Below are 7,519 nucleotides of genomic sequence, written 5' to 3'. Positions count from 1 at the left end.
GTGTGTGTGTGTGTGTGTGTGTGTGTGTGTGTGTGTGTGTGTGTGTGTGTAATGTCGTCCTCTCTTCTCTCTGGCTGTCTACCATGCTGTGGTTAACTGTTACCTCTCCTGGATTTGTATTTTATCTTATCGGCTTATCTGTCTCGTCTCTTTCCCCTGCCCCCCTCACCCTGCTAGCTCCTGAAATCACAGCGCAGACACGCGTATGGAGCCAGGGGTCGGCCCTCCCCTGGCTGTGCCCACCCAGCCCCTGCCCTTCCATGGGGCTCAAGGAGACCAGAAGAGGGCAGGCTGTTCCCAAAGTCCGATGTCGCCTGAGCTTGGGTTGCAGTCTAGGAGAGGACCAGACCTTTTCCAGAGCCCCTAAGGCCCTTGCAACATGTGGTTTCTCTGCAGACCCTGCCCGGGCTGCTGGCGGGATGCTTTGGGGTGTGGATTCAGGAGTGGGACATGAAAAAAAAATTCCCTGTGATTTTCCAGGTGGCTCACTTAAAGAGCTGGTGAGACGCATGCTTGGGACATGATGCTTCATCTCTGCGCTCTGTGGAGGGTGCGGCTCGGGTGGGCTGGGCAGGGGGGGTTCTCGAAGGCAGAGGGAATCTGTCCCTCCGCCCCCCCCCCCCCTTGGTGGCGCTGGTGGTTGTGTCCCAAAGAGTGTCAGGCAAGCATTGCCTCTAGAGCGTTTTCTGAAACAAGACCTTGCTGCTTCCTTGTGCCCATGGTCCCAGAGCTTCCGCACTTGCACCTTCTGTGTCTGGGGAGCTGCGCCCCAGTGGAAGGACATGATTGTATTTTTGGTGCATCTTAAGAAGCCAAGAAGAAACACGCTGTTTCTCCAGCAGACAGAGTCAGAGGCAGCATGAGGATGGCCACAAGATGAGCATATCTAGAAAAGATTTCCAAGCTCCTGTGTCCCCCTCAGCCTCTTCCAAAGCTCTTAAATATTAGAATTATCAGGTGGCTTGCTGCAGAGTTGTGGCCGAGACGCTGATTCCTTTCCTGGGTCTCCAGTAAGCTGTGGATTTGTCTGTCACCTCAGAATTTATGAAACAGATGGGCTCACTTATCGAGGGAGGAAAAACACTGGGGAGAGTGTCAGAAAGCTCACACTCCAGTTTCTGAATAGACTGGGGAGAAGGGAAAGAGAGCTGTGTGTGTCAATGTCAGGAGAGTTTCTTTTCTTTCCCTTGGCCTCCAGCGAGGCCTCTGGAGGTCCCCACATTTATTGCTTGTGCCCTTAGATAAACTGCTACTCAGTAAGTTTCATTTAAAGAACCGAATTTTTAATTGCCCTCACACACATTCGTGCTTAGGATGGCGTTTCTGTGTCGGCTGACCCCTTTGAAATGTTGATTTTTCGGCAGAAATTCCTCATATTCCACATTGCTCAGATAACTCGGGACTTTTTCAGACCTTGGCAATGACTTTGAAAAATTGGTTTGCAGTATCCAGATCACCTCTGCTTTTAACAGCCTGAGAGGTGTGGCTTCTGTTTCTATCCAAATGTTTCGAGACCAGAGAGAACAGAGGATATTTTATTGATGCTTTGGTTGGTTTTTTTTTTTTTTCACACTCTCAATGGGGTTTTATTTTGCTTGAGCAATACATTACACTTTGTATACAGAAATACGCATCATTGAACAATATTTATCTTACTGCAAATGTTGCCATCTGCTTAATCATATACTGGAAAATATTAAATAGAGTAGATAAATAAAAGCAGAAATTATTAGACATGTAGGTGTATGTATGTAATTATGTATATATGTTTGCTTTCCTTCCAGTCTCCTCACACTTTAGATATTCTCTCTAGTTTATTAGTTGATTAGGTTTTTTTTTGAGAGAGAGAGAGAAAGAGAGAGAGCACGAATGGGGGAGGAGTCAGAGAAAGAGGGAGACACAGAATCTAAAGCAGGCTCCAAGCTCTGTGCTGTTAGCACAGAGCCTAACGTGGGGCTCAAACGCGCAAACCGTGAGATCATGACCTGAGCCAAAGCTTAACTGACTGAGCCACTCCACTCCGGGCGTCCCTAGTTCTTTTTTTTTTTTAATCTTCTGAAAGTTTGCATGACAAGATACTTGCTCATCTGCAAATAAGAAGCCAAGGTGTAAGTCTCTGTTTCCTGGGGAATCATCCAACTTTGATCCATGGTCTTTATAGGAAAGGAAATATGGTGTTTTGAATTACAGCAGACACCTGACATCCTGTGTGTGTGTGTGTGTGTGTGTGTGTGTGTGTGTGTGTGTGTTTCCCAGAAAACAAAATATTCTTAAGTATATCTCCGTAGTCAGGGGCTACCCTCTCACCCAGAGCTATTTATGGTCAGTGGGGCCATAAATCTGCCTGCAGAAAGACGAAAGGTGCACATTGCCAATATAATCGGACGGCAGGCACAAGGTGCACTGTGTAAGGGCTGACCTCCTCTCTGTCTTTTGGTTAATCCTGCCCTAAGACTTGTCACTTAGGAGAACGCTCCCTTCTTTTTCTTTTTCCCTTTGCATTTCCCCATTTCTGTTGAGTCTGGTCCCCATCTTCCAGAACCAAGAAGATACTTTGGAGAAAATGAAACATAAAACATAACCTCAATCCCAACAAACTCCAAGTTCAAAGGAAAAGGTGTGGGAGCAGGAGAAAAAGTCATAGCACACATGAAAGAGACCTCTGTGAAGTGTCCTTGGGTCTGAGACACCTGGGTTCAAATCTGGCTCTGCTCTTGGCCATCTCCATGACCTTGAGCAAATCATTCTGCTCTGCTCCTCTGAAAAGCTGGGCTGCCTCATAGGGTCATGTGAGGATGAAGTGTATTCATACATGTGAACTGATTGGGGCCTGGCACACGAAAATGCTCAAATGTGAGCTGTTGTTCTTAAAAAGAAAGTCTTAGTATGTTTGAAAATAAGCAATTTTTCGCAATTATTCATTTTCCCATGGAAAGTGGGGTTTGAATGAAATCCAAGGCAGTAGAGTGCGTCCAACACTGCTGTGTGGGCCAGACTTGGAGAAGCATAGAATGTGCTACAGGGAGGAGCACTAATATTTATTGAGTGCCAGCTGTATGCCAAGCATCCTTGAGATGGTTTGCATAAATTATGTTATTAAATGCTCACACACACATGCAAAAAAAAAAAAAAAAAAAAACCCACGATGGAAGGAGGCGCGATTCAATTTACACAAAATTCTTTGCAAATATTACCTTACTGTCTCAGCCAGTCTTCCCAAACAGCTCTGTGGGATAGGACTGTTTCTGTTCCCATTTCACAGATGAGGAAACTGGCTCAGAGAGGTGAAGCACCTTCTCACTAAGAGCCCTGTGCTGGGGAGTCCCAGACCTGGGATCCAAACCCGGGTCCGCCTTCTTCCGATTGACCTACAGGTTTCTGAGCACCTAGTGTGTGCGGTTCTTTGAGAAACTCTTCATGCGGCCAAGCTGTTCTTGAAAATCTTGAGACCACTTTTCTCACTTCTCGCCGCAGGTTTCCAAAAAATGTGCTGACCCTAGAGGAGGAGGAGGGCTGCAGCTTGCATTGAATCAGACCCCTAAACAATGACACAAATAGGGAATAGGAATAATAATGATAATGACTTTCCAGAAAGCAGTTATAAGGTACCAGGCACTGTTTTAAGCGCTTCTTCTGTATTAACTCATTTATTCCTTCAGCGAATTGTGTTACAGTTGTGACACTTGTGACAACAGTCATGGTGCTTAATGTAACTAGGCCCTGTTCTGGGTGTTTTACAAACATTAACTCATTTCAACCTCACGCTGCAGAGGAAACTGAGGCACAGGGAGTTTCAGCGACTTTTCCAAGGTTCACAGTTAAAAATGGCAGAGGCAGGATTTAAACCCAGGCAATCTGGGCTCTTAACTCCTCTGTTCCACACCCTCCCTCTTCTAAGCATGTTGAGAAGGTCCCCAACCTTAGAATCACAATGCTTCAAGGAGGCACAGAGGTGGTTGATTCGGTCACAATGCCCAGCCCCAAGCACGGGATTTTTATGGTCCTAGAATGGTAGGTTAACACCCTAGAGTGAAACATGCAGCGTCCATACAAGGGTTGAACTTGAACTGCCAAGTTGGCCCAGAGGAAGGAGTTTTGAACTCCCCTCTCTCTAGCCAGGAAAGGAAGGAAGGAGGGTGCAACACAGGGTTCCTTGCCCAGTGGAAATAGCCCTTCATTCATCATCAACGGGCTTCCTGCTTCTGCCCCCGCCCATTTAAACTGCTCTGTGGTTCTTTCCGGAGGAGCCCATGACTTGCCCCCGAGAGCCTGGGCGAGGCAAGGAGGTATCTCTAAGAACATGCAGGTCGATTGTCTCATGGCACTTCCTTCCGCCTGCAACAGAAACTACCCGTTTGCCCGCAGATACTCATCAGGTTGTGCCCCTCTGATACTTGTGGTTAGGGTTGCCTCCTCCCCCTACTGGAAGCCAGAGATGTTGAGAAGAGGGAGATAGGGAGGGTGGATGGGTGTCACCTTGACCCGCTCAACACTGGAGTGAGCAGGGAGACTGGTATTATTAGTATCAGGGCCTGGGAGCCCAGACAGCCAGCCAGGTGGGGAAGGAGGGCAAATAAGGGCATTTCCGAAGTCTCTTTGGGAGGAAGATCTCCCCTTTCTGGGCCCTCTTTGGGCAGTGAAATGGGTCTGTTCTGTCTCTGGCCCGGTTTGTCGCAGCCAGACGACTGCTGGCTTATCTGGGTATCTAATCCAGGCTAATGTGTCTGTGGATTCTAATGACGAGCGTTTCTCCTCCCAGGGAATCCTTTGCTGTAATCCTTGGCCAGGAGAAACACTGGTTAAGCCCAAAGGAGTCAAGCTGATGGGGTGGAGAGGTTGATGCAGGGGTCCTTTCCCCAAGGGGCGTGGCCACTGTAACTGTGATCATAACAGTGAGGAAGGTGAGCAGGATCTCTCTTCGTTGAAAGTTTGCCTTACACCAGACCCCGTAGAAGTAGGAGGAAGACGTGATCTCATGAATTCCTACAAGGTGCCGCAGCTCAGTCTCCTCTGTTTTACTGATTACAAATAACAACAACTAAGGCAAGAAGTTGGATGGAAGTTGAACAGCTAAGAAGTGGCCAGTTATAGGAATTGAAGGTTGGTGGTGACTTCACATACTGTGTTCTTTTTTTTTTTTTTAATTTTTTTTTTCAACATTTATTTATTTTTGGGACAGAGAGAGACAGAGCATGAACGGGGGAGGGGCAGAGAGAGAGGGAGACACAGAATCAGAAACAGGCTCCAGGCTCTGAGCCGTCAGCCCAGAGCCCGACGCGGGGCTCGAACTCACGGACCGCGAGATCGTGACCTGGCTGAAGTCGGACGCTTAACCGACTGCGCCACCCAGGCGCCCCTCACATACTGTGTTCTTAATCTCTGTCCCCAGTTGAGTAAGTCCCTTGTCCCTCCCTCTCTCCTCTCACATCTGTTGATTCACAAGTGCACCTGTGCTTACATCCATCTGTGCATGCATTCATCCATCCATCCATCCATCCATCCATCTATGCATTTATGCATCCATCTGTCTATCCTCCATCCATCCATCCATCCATCCATCCTCCACTCCAACAGTGAGAGCATGGCAGGCCCTCTGCCCAGCACTGCCACGACCTTTATGAACAGGACAGATGTACTCCCTGCCCTTGGGAGGATCACTGCAGTGAGCTTCCATCAGGTGAAGGGTGGCGCCGTTGCCGATACTCAGGCTATCAACAGAGAGGTTCCTTTCGCATCCTAGCCTGATTCACTGCTGGTTTCACTTCCCCAGAGTGGCCTCTTGGACACAAGAAGAAGGTTTCGTCTGGACAGGTTGGGGGTCAGGAATGGTGTGATTCAGGGGCCTGGAAGCCCTCAAGTCTCCCACCAATGCCCCAAACTGCCTAGCATGAGGTCTGCACTGCTCCACTCATGGGGCTCAAGCTCTTCGTATTGCTTAATAAGGAGCCTGGAGATTAGCAGTGAGCTGCCTGAAGGTTGCAAGGGGAGCAGGTGGTCAGAGGCTGTGGGGCCTGGGAGGCGTGTCCTGTGATGTCTGCGGGCCAGAGGGAGCGCTCTGACATTTGGAGTTCGTAGCATCTGAACTCCGCCATTCATATCTGTGGGACTCAGATGTGTTACTTCAGCTCTCAGGGGCCCAGTTTTCTCGTGTGCCGTGCACGAACCATGAAGGCACCTACCTGGGAGGGCCTGGTGATGAGGCACAACTCTGGCCCATGGTCAGTGCTCCCGTGTTCCTTCCTGATCTGTGCCCTTTGGGTAGGTTTTGTTTGGCCACACAGTATATTAAAATAAAAAGGCACTGAAGTTTGAGGATTAAGATATGCTATAAAACGATACGGATTATTGGAATTCCTTTAAAAAGTCACAAGATCTGGCAGCGCGGGGTCCACATTCTTGCTTGTTTTTCAACTGGCCGGGCTGTGGAGGGACTGTTTCTGAGACCCTCCAGATTCCTGAGACCACCCCCACCCCCAAGATCTTTTCTTTCCCCTCTTGTATCTGACTGGCCCCTTTAGGCTGTTGAATTTGCAGCCTCTCTCTGGAAGATGTCCCTGTTAAAAATAAGTGCCTGTGGTCACCTGTCAATTATCCCCATGCAGTTTATTCACAGCACTTATTTACCTGACTGCTTTTGCTTGCCTTGGGCATGATGGAGGTTTTCTTCCCTTTCTTGCAGTGGGTGAATACTCAGAAGATGCAAATTCTTACAAGGATTAGGCCATTGTGAAGGCAGCAGTCCTCGACATTCTACAAGTCTGGTAAACCAGCATGCAGAGAACGTGCCGTTTTGAATGGCCTGCCTTCCCCGCACAGCCTCGCCCCACAATAGCATGTATCGGGGTGTTGAGGGTTTCCTGAGAGCTGGGCACGGCAGGTGGAAGAGTGGAAGGTTCTACTGGAGCACCTTGGCTTGGATTCCAACACTGTCAGGGACCAACTGTTACTTCTGTCTTTTTTTGTGTGCCTTTTTGGCTCTTCTGTCAGATGATTAAGCCCACTGCCCACCCTGGGTTGGGAGGACCTAGTTCGATGAATAGATGAGAATGTGCTTGGTAATCCCTAGGGAACCAGGAACCAGTGAATGAGGGAAATCACTAGAGACTTCCCACCCACCCATCAGTGTGCACGTTAATTCACCAGGTCACTTGAGTTGCCGTGTGCAGGGCACTGTGCAGAGCACGTGGGGAAGACAGACGGGCCTCCACCCTTCATGGACTTGATGGTCGTGGGGCAGAGTGACCCCTAGAGAAACAGAAACCAGAAAAAATTTAAAAATCAAATTGTTACAGGGGCACCTGGGTGGCTCAGTTGATTAAGCGTCCGACTTTGGCTCTGACCTGTTCTGATCATGACTTTTGTCATGATCTCACAGTTCCCGAGTTCAGGGCCCCGCGTCGGGCTCTGTGCCGACAGCAGCCTGAAGCCTGCTTCAGATTCTGTGTCTGCTTCTCTCTCTGCTTCTTCCCTGCTTGCACCCTGTCTTTCTCTCTCTCAAAAAAAAAAAAAAAAAAAAAAA

The sequence above is a fragment of the Herpailurus yagouaroundi genome, unplaced genomic scaffold (genome assembly GCF_014898765.1).
Source record: "Herpailurus yagouaroundi ecotype Mexico unplaced genomic scaffold, PumYag 222, whole genome shotgun sequence".
NCBI lineage: Eukaryota > Metazoa > Chordata > Mammalia > Carnivora > Felidae > Herpailurus > Herpailurus yagouaroundi.
The sequence above is the reverse complement of the archived record's forward strand: the minus strand, read 5'-3'. Positions refer to the sequence as shown.